This window comes from Tigriopus californicus, chromosome 7, assembly GCF_007210705.1.
Source record: "Tigriopus californicus strain San Diego chromosome 7, Tcal_SD_v2.1, whole genome shotgun sequence".
NCBI classification, from domain to species: domain Eukaryota; kingdom Metazoa; phylum Arthropoda; class Copepoda; order Harpacticoida; family Harpacticidae; genus Tigriopus; species Tigriopus californicus.
The window spans coordinates 6,942,638-6,952,325 of NC_081446.1; the positions used below are offsets into that span (position 1 = coordinate 6,942,638).

Sequence of the window (9,688 nt, forward strand, 5' to 3'; positions counted from 1 at the left end):
TTTCTGCACCTAACCCTATCCATTGCCATTCTGACTCAATAACGAGTACCACATCACTGCTGTTGGTCCTACCATTACTCGTACCTAGGTACGTGCATGGTACGTACCATAAGCCAACATGAGCGCGCATTTCTCCTTTCCTCGACCTTCTGCATTGGTTGTCTGGTTTTCTCATCGGCCTCGGAACTGCACTCAAATACTGGAACACACGAGTGCCAGGCACCTACATTCAAGGGTCTCGTAGACAGATGGAACTTTGTAGGCTATGATGTACATACGACGAGGAGCTCCTACTAACTACCTCAACGGTAAGCTACTGCCGACCTCCGACCTCCGACCTCCGACCTGCGAGCTCTTGGCTTTTCATCCTTTGCAGTCTTCTCTCTCTTTCAGTTGCTCTTGGTCTGTACTGGGTTAGTAAGAAAGATAAATGAAAGAAAGTTCTCCTTTGGCATATGCAGGAAGTTGTATGTCATTGATATCCAGTTGAAGTCAAAAGATGGAAGGTCGATCACGACAGTCATCCACATGAAAAAAACAGAGCTGAAGTCAATTTACGTCAATACTCAGGCAGATCAGACTACTTGAGCGTCATTCACCGCCTTAAGTCCAAGGAGAAAACTGTAAATCAGCTAAAATGATTGGAATTAATTTGAAATTACCATATAAGAATTATGCACGACAATATTTTTGATGTACTCACGCTGATAAACACTCGATGAAGAAACGAGGTATTGTACTACGTCGCATATCTAAATATGTGGTGAGAAGGTATATGTTTTCACGCCTTCTTGAATGTTATTAATGGGATTTAGTGAATAATCGGACTTAACTACGTACTGTATACGTCATCACTTGACCGTCAGCACAGATCTAATGCTTTCGCCTTACTGCTATATCCAAGTGATATGACAGCATGCACAATCCAGACTGTATGAAGAATAAAGCCAATTAAGCCAATGATCTTAGGGTTGTTGCTGGTATAATTGACTAATTTTCCTATCTTTTCTACATCTGTTTGTGTCTGGAATCACACCACCCCAATTCAGGGGTCTCGGGCTTACTTGTTTCGCATGCAGTCTCTCCAACTCCAACTCCAACCTCAAACACGTTGAAGTCTTTCAAAGACTCTCAAACCAAAACACAGTTAGGCATATAAGCTGTTTATGGCTACAAAAAATTCCCTTTGGAACGAACACTTTCATATCATTTTCTTTTCAAGTCTTTTCCATCGAGAAGCATTTTGTTCGAAATATGTAATGTTAAAAGCAAACACAATGGAAATCAATATTATAGACCATAGACAGAGAAGGCCAGGAACATGGCAAAAAGTTAGGAACAATCAAACACTTGCGCTTCAGCGTAAAGGATTCAATAAATGTTATGTTATCTATTCGCTGTCAGCTTTCCAAGCTCCAAGCCAAACGACTTTACTAATTGAACCCATGTGATTGAATCTATCCGTTTTGCAGGGTTCAAGGATTATGAAACGGCGGCATCTTTTGAGTTCCAGTTATGCATGACTTCAAATCGATACTTTGATCCTGAAGAGGGAACCGAAGAAAATGTCAATCTATTCTGGTTGGCCTGGACCCACCAAAATGTCCTCGTTTTCCACTCACTGCATCCTCGTTGGACCCCCGTTTTCCCCCCGTCAGCACAATTTCTCATCATCACCATTCCCCTCGGACTGAATAGTAATATGTGGGTACTTGGCATAACCAAAGAACTCGTACATTCTGAATATAGCTTCAGTCCATTCTACGTACTTACACTTGTATGCACGCATATATGGTGACAGTGGCAGTGTACTTTGATACGGAAGGAAGCACTAAGTGTGGAACCACACCGGAAGCTCCCAAATTTTCTCTTTTCGCAGCTACTGCTAGTGACGCCTAATATTTACCCTCCTTCTTCAGTTGAGTACTAGTTACAGATGGGATGGATACAGGCAATAAATGAGGCTCATTAGCCATCTGACAGCTCAACTCTACCTTTATATAGATTCATTCACATGGAACAGCTACAAACCAAGCACGTCGCTCCAGCAATCTTACAATCTGCATTAAGCTAATGCCTTTTCTCAAGTCAGTCAGCCAGTCAGCCAGCCAGCCAACCAACACACCAACTAAGCCGACCACCTACCAATCAAGCCAGCCAAGGAAGTCAAAATTTGACTTTCATTGTGAAGCAGTTTCCCCCCTTGGAAAGCAAACACAACCTCTGAACGCAAATGCAATTTCAGTCCTCCTGTAGCAGCGGCCATTCCCTTGGGTACACTTTGGTATTTCTTTAAGCGGTTTGTCCACGGTTATTTAGTAGCAAACAGGCCGTGCCTGTCTATAACGTAGGACTGGCATCGACACAGTTGGACTGGTTCGTGCGGCCTGGCCGAATTTGTGTGTCAACCCAACGCTGGTTAAATGAACTGAATACGGGGGAAATGGGAGTTGCCGTTCGATAGGACTTGACAGATTTGATGTTCTAGAACCATTTGGAATTCATGTTCATTCCATTGGGAATTCATGTTCATTCCAATTGGTAAATTCGTTCCAACCAAGCCATGGAACCGATTTTTGTGACAAATCAGGCCATCCCTCAATAGGATATTCTGTCAACAGGCCTTTTCGACTCTGTCGAGTCTTGTCGTCCTTCAGGACTGGCTTCCTTTTATGGGAGGAGCTTTGCTTTCGAGGTGGGCAGAAATTATCCCCGCTATTTGGGGGCCATTGGAAGAACCACTCTAGTACCATTGTCCTCCAAACCCCAAAATGGTATACTTTGGACGAAAAACCGTGTCGCATGTGCATCAAAAAATAGAATGTGACAGGGAAGGCTGCAACTTTTTTTCCCTGGAACTTGACCAAGTGAACATTGGCAGTGAAACCCGGGAAACGTTTACTTTGATGATTTATCTCGATTGCCTACATGTTTTACATACAGGGATGAGACAGTCCTCTTCAGATTGAGAAGACCAATTCTCTTCGGCCTTTCATGGCAAGAGCCAGAATAAAGTGCATCCAAATTGGAGGCGATTACGTGGAGTACAAACAACCATTTCATCCCTATCAAACCTAATGTTCTGCCTGGCCTCAATTTGGCCCAACTCCCCGTAGTTTTGGGGGCATGAGTGAGGTGCCTTTTGACGTCCTACACTCATGCCATGCCTTGTACAGCACTCAACATTTTGTGCTTCTCAATCCCACGCTCTATTGGGGATGAATGGACCAATGATCACTCATACATTTTCTCCCTAATTTTGGGGGGAGAGATAGATTCTTCCTTCCGGCTCATATATGTATTTGCACGGCATTTATTCTTTACTTAAAAGCCATTTATTTGGAAAGTTAAGACGAAATTCTAAAATGATTACAAGACCAACTAATCGTACACCAACTGCCATTCTGCGTACAACACAGTAATAATGTACCTCCCCTCATCTAGTACGTACAGAGTCGAGTACTTTCGGGTTGAAGGCAGTTTAGTCGCCAGCAATAGCGCAATTGGGGAGATGTTCCAGGAAATTGCCTTTGGATCTTGTTCGACAACCACTTTCCCCTACAAGTCCATTCCCATTACCTACATTGAATTGTTCGTGCTCAGTGGATGGGTGAGTCAGTCAGTCAATCAGTCAGATAGTCACTCAACCAAGTATGCACATGCTGTACTACGTACAGAGAGAGAGAGAGAGAGACGTACATATACAGTAGATTATCTGTAATTTGCCCTGCCCTACCATGAAAGTTGCTCCTGAGAATCACGTACTAGTATGAGCGTAATATAGAGGAATTCCTGAATAGTGAATACACTCCCAATAGTACAACGACCAGCTGACCGATTGACCGATAGACAGGCCAATTGTTAGTTTGACACACGGGCAACCCATCATATACGGTTATGAATTGTATATCAATTGACTCCAAGAAAGTACAACGTGTGTCCACCTTAATTTCTCAAGTTCGTAATTTTAATCGAATATGTGGGTGCATTTCGTTCGACAAAGCAAGCACCCTTTGGCTCTCTTTGATGGATTGCCCTACGGAAAGATTCATCCATCATCGAAAGCGATTTCTCTGATGCGCAATGGTCAAAAGGAATCGATTGAAATCAAATACTCGGTTGACTGAAAATCGATCTTCCATGATCACTTTGTCAACAATTTCTTGAGAGCCATTACTGCTAGCTATATGATCGCCGTGAACTCTTGACTAATAGCGGATTTTTCTGGGTTATATCTCACTCCCAGGGATTTCAACCGCCGATTTTTCCACCAAATCAACGATATGCCACCCATGGGAACTTCATGGAATGAACAATCAAGTCTTCATACCACATACAGTATGTGATGTGCACGGTCGTTTACCGACAAAAAGGAGGGCTCGCTTAGAGAACCCCCTTTTTTGTCGATTGCCCAAATTTGTTCCAATCAAATACGTATGGGGCTATTGGATTGATTCCGTTAAGAATCCTAGCCACTTCTTAAACCTTTTGCATTGATTGGTACAGATTTGTTTCAAACAATGCGAAACCGTCGAAGTTCCAAGCGTTTCAAATTGCTTACTCTTCCAACTTGTTTTTTTTGCAAATACGTAGCTTCGATTCTCCTTTATTTTTGCCTTGATTCTGCAATCAAATCGGTCATTTTTAATACTTGGACCAGGCTTAGTTTGGGTTTGGACTGGATTTTATGATTGCGAAAGCGTGACCTAAAAGTAATTACTGCTTGGCTGACTCTGACGACGAAGTCCATGAAGCCATTCAAAGCGAACCAGCAACATTTGGGTTTGATTTATAGCTTAAGCGAAACTCACTAGTTACTACAAACTATAAACGCTACAACAGGTAGAGCAATCATGGGGCGAAGTTGAGCTGATCCTATTTTGCTCTTCAAGTCTTTAGGCAAAGGCCATTGAACATTTACACTAATTGCTTTCAATCTTAAGACTGTATGGAGATATCTAGAATTGTTATCGTGCACGTGGTTATGGCGATATTAGACATTGAATGATGTCTAACGTGTGACGTTATGCTTACTTCAATTTTCATCCAGTATGACCCTCTTGACAGTCTTAGTTTACTCAATAAAACAGTATTATTTGATTTGTTAAAGATATTATTCTATTCTGTGGACATATGATTGGATAGACTCGATAGGTTAGCTTTTGTGTCAAAATACTGGAATAAACACTCATTTTGGAGTCGTTGCCAAATACTGAGACAAAGAGCCTGATACGTTATCCAGGATTTATTGCATTCACCCTTTCTGCGAAAGATAACAAATTGACTTGCGCAATTCATAACAAGACAAACAATCACAGCCCGTTTCGCAACTCAGTAACTACGAGTACGTCCAGCATGTACTTCAAGAACATAAATTCAAAGCCTACCTACCCTGCAAGTAAGACTGTACAAAAAGGCATGCCAACTCAAGTGTTTACCACGTTCCATTAGTGAACATTAAGCACAGCCCAACGATGCCAAGTGATGTGTTGGTTTGCAAGTTCACAATGATTTGGTTAGTGAGGCAAGGTTGCTTGACCAAGCATGCACGCCTCCAGAAATGCCAAACCAGGAACGCCGTCCACTGTGTACGTAGTTCTCTACTATTACCACCGACATCACTATACATAGTACAGGCGTAGGGCTTTTACGAACAGTACTAGAACTTGAGACTAGTGGAGCATGAGGGAGTGGAACTACCGTCGAAGTCCATGCCTAAGGCCATCACTTGATCGTCCTTTCGTTTGTTCTGCGCTCGGTTAACTTGGCTGGGAATTGATAGAACCGTGGTTTTGTTACTCGACTATTGGCCCTGGTATCGATCAATCAAAACCAGTATTTTTGGTCCAGTTTTTTGTGTGAAAATGTGAGCTGCATGCAATTCAAGGAGAGTACAAGAAAGGCTTGATTGTGTAGACCCTAATGGCAGAGTAGGAATAAACCATTCCGACAATACAATTACGGACAATTGACGGGGCACCAACCATTTAGTTGTATTGGAAATTACCCTAGGACGGCGAGTACAGATCTCGCTGGCATCCTTTACTGAAGCCAGTAAACGCAATTTGGGTGCAACACCTTAATGTTAGTTGTTGTTATTCGACTGCCCTAACCCGAACTCTGCCATGAGCTGTCAGGGGTCTCTTCCAAGAAACTCACTTGTCGGGTTAAGTTCTAGATGTGCATTGTTTGTGGCGTAGAAACGGTTTCCGTCAAAAATTTACATACTTCGGAGGTTCCAATGCAAAGCTTTACACAAGAGCTCTATACATAGACCAAATACAGGACTAGGAATCGATAGAAAATTGAAAAAAATACCTTCGCCACAAAGGCATGGTAACTTCTTTCAGCACGAGGGAGCCTATTCTGGTTCATTGATTGTAGTACAATGTACCATGTATGTTTAGTACAATAACGCTTGGCTTGGCCTGCATTTGCCTCCGACTTCGTTAATTCTGTAGTAGCATAGAGGCAATGGCTCCAAATGAGAGCAAAATCTTTAGTGAAAGGTAAATATAGTTACTCAGTCCAAGTCAGTAAATCGGGTGGACTCAATTGCGACTGAAGCCATGCGATAACTCGGAACTGGGAACACGTGCTGCGATCTCAAGCTATGCCGTCCTCGTCTTTGGGAATAGCGTACGTTCAGTCTTAGCGCTTGTAATACTGTAGGTAGAAGTAGAAGAACCACTACCACAACCATTTCGTATACAGTGGACCAACAAAGAACGAGGTAAGCCAGATTGTTATCTTCATAGTATCTGCATGATATTCCATTTTCGTTTAGAACGTGGTCTTAGGTTCAGGACATGGTGAAGAGGTGGCCCCACCCATGGGCTGTTCAGGGAGCGAACAAGCGTATGTAGGTATGTCGTTTGTGCGATTAGAACGAGAAGCACAACATGCTGAGGTTTTCACTGGGTATTAACAATTCTCCAACTTAGGCCGGTCCTAAGCGAATAGACGATGACCGAAAAAGGGAGAACCCAACGAAAACGAGCCCATTGCCGGCAACTCCTCGAGGTTTCAAAACTCAGAGACTCATTAATTTTAATGGTTGTGATTTCCCCCATGAACCCTATAGATGAACGAGGGAGGGTGGTTTTTTTATATGAAAAAGGCCAATAGACGAGAAAAGTCCCGCCGCTTAATTAGGTGTCTTAAATCGACTTTCCTCTTCTCAAGCTTTTGACTTATTCATGAGACAAAAAGACTAGGGAGGAGAGACAATAGGCACTGAATGGAACAATAAAAAACAATAATAAAAATGCAAATCAGATTCATGGGTTTGTAAGATCTTTGTATCTTTTCAGTTGGATATTAGGTTTGGCATTCACAGGGAATGAATTGGATCAATCTCAGATTCATCAAATTTTGATCTTCAATTTGCTTTACCAGAATCGAAAGCATTCAACTACTTGTCTGATTAACAGTTATTCCAAAAGTGATCGGGTTCTAAACACACCGTCTTTGATGTGGATATTAGTTTTGTTACAAGTCATGTGAAGAAAGTTGATTCAGCGCAAAACTGCTGAGTACACTCATGATTCTGCGGGGTGAACAACAGACAGACCATACTATCAACCAACCAACCAACAAACAAGCACAAAACCAGAAAAAACAACCCTCTATTGCAACCACTGAAATAATTATGATGACTTTTGCTCAAGATATTGGACGACGGCATAATGTTATCGATTGTCAGGTATAAATACCGTCATGTCTGTTTTTCTCAGCTTTGAATGCCACAATTTCCAAAGATAATGGATCAAGCATTTGCTGAACTATGGAGCACACAAAAGTGAATAAAAGATATTGACGCCGAATAATTGGTTCCTGTTCTCGTTTTGAGCCTTAGGAGAAAGGTCTGTGTTCGTCAAGTCTGATGTTCCGTTTTCAGAATTCCAATTGAATTCACCCACTACCTACATAGTAAAACTCATGTTCCCCTCTTGAGCCGAGGCTCAAGCTTCCCACCTGGATCAAACAGATTCCAAACTATTGGAGAGAACGGCCAAATAAAAGAAAGAGAAAGAAATCGAACCACTAAAAAGTCAGTTGGGGGCATCTCATTGCTACAATAACAACACGCAGCCAGCTTCCAGCTCTGCAACTCTTTTGCTTTGATATTTTTCTACTGAACCTTGTGAGACCAGGTACAAAAAAGGAGCTATGGTTGTTTGGTATCCATACGATCATATCCACGGGCATACCTCCATTTTTGTCAAGGTAAAAAGGGTAACGAGATCTTGGATACTGCGCGACCACTACCAAACAAATAGGGTAAGGCCACAACCTCGTGTTGAAAGCTCATTATTCAAAATCCTCATGGCAATATATTAGCAGGAAGTCTTACCCAAGTTAGCTGGTTGTTCCGCCTTCTTTTGACTGCCAAGTGCCAATACCGACGGCCAAGAACAGGAGAACTACTAAACCCAGTTGGAATTCACCTTCCAAGATCAGCACTAACAAGTTGTCTCATGAAGGAAGAGCTGGATTATCTCTTACTAGTAAAGCGATTTCGAGAATGACACCTTAGAGTCACTCGAATAAACCATAGCTCCGAAGGCGGTTAGAATGCAGACACGTTAATTTCACGATTATCCAACTGGATCTCCGCTAATCTCATTGTGAGAATTAGCCGGGCTTTCACTACGTTCGTTTTTCCACACCTTTGGAAGAGACAATAGTTCGCTTTTCTCCACTGATCCTACTTGGTCTATGACTGAAGTAGTGAAGTTGACTCGAGGTCGTGGAGAGTGACGGACGGTGAGGCGTTGGTGGTCCCACGCTCTGAGTTTGGTTCCGTTCCTCCTTCCGTCCTTCCTCCGTCGTTCCGTTCGTGGCTCGTTCGTGGCTTGTTCCAAAAGATCATGAGCTCCACGGAGAAGCCATGACTTTAGCGCGAAACGTCTGGGAACGAGAGTTAACGGAAATTCAGCCCTCGATTCCCAATTCAGCTATCCATGCAGTCCTCAACGAGCAAAGGGGATACAACGTAACGCCGACGGGCACAAGGAAACAGACTGCCCTCTTCACACTGCAAAGAACATGGAGAACACACGTGGCTGTGGGTGGGTGGGTGAGTGAGTGTCCGTTTCCCGGCAGAAACACCACGATTTCCCCCTACTTGAGAGATGACAAGAGGACGGAAAAGAATGCCGAGGCTGAGGTGCCCTCGAGGCCACCGTCCTTCTCTCTTCTCTTTTTCTCCTCCTTGCGCCCAAGCCATAGCTGGTTGTGTTCATGACATAATTTAGAGCGTGTCCGTCTTTGTGGGTGTAGTTACTGGAGGATTCTCCCTGCCAATAACTTGCAGAACCTCAGCCCGACCAACCGGAGAGTGTGGACCCATTCACGCACCATCGGACGCACCCACACCAACTGAACGTAAACGTACACCCACACACACCACCGGCACCAAAACCACTTTCTCGAGCCTCGTTACTGGGCCTTCGCTTGGCCTTCGCCTGGTGATGATATCTGAGGTGGAACCAACCTGGAGAAGACAAACGCTTGTGGTGGCACAACCCATGAGCAAATATCCTANGGGATACAACGTAACGCCGACGGGCACAAGGAAACAGACTGCCCTCTTCACACTGCAAAGAACATGGAGAACACACGTGGCTGTGGGTGGGTGGGTGAGTGAGTGTCCGTTTCCCGGCAGAAACACCACGATTTCCCC

The 9,688-nt window shown here is 43.5% G+C and overlaps 1 protein-coding gene across 1 annotated transcript in view; it reads right to left on the minus strand.

The window, feature by feature from the left end:
- Positions 1 to 8,969, minus strand: part of LOC131883705 (agrin-like) — a 48,185-nt gene extending 39,216 nt beyond the window's left edge. Inside the window, exon 1 of the mRNA XM_059231226.1 lies at positions 8,357 to 8,969. The gene's annotated coding sequence lies outside the window, so the exon portion shown is untranslated. The remainder of the gene's footprint in view (positions 1 to 8,356) is intronic.
- Positions 8,970 to 9,688: the final 719 nt, after the last annotated feature.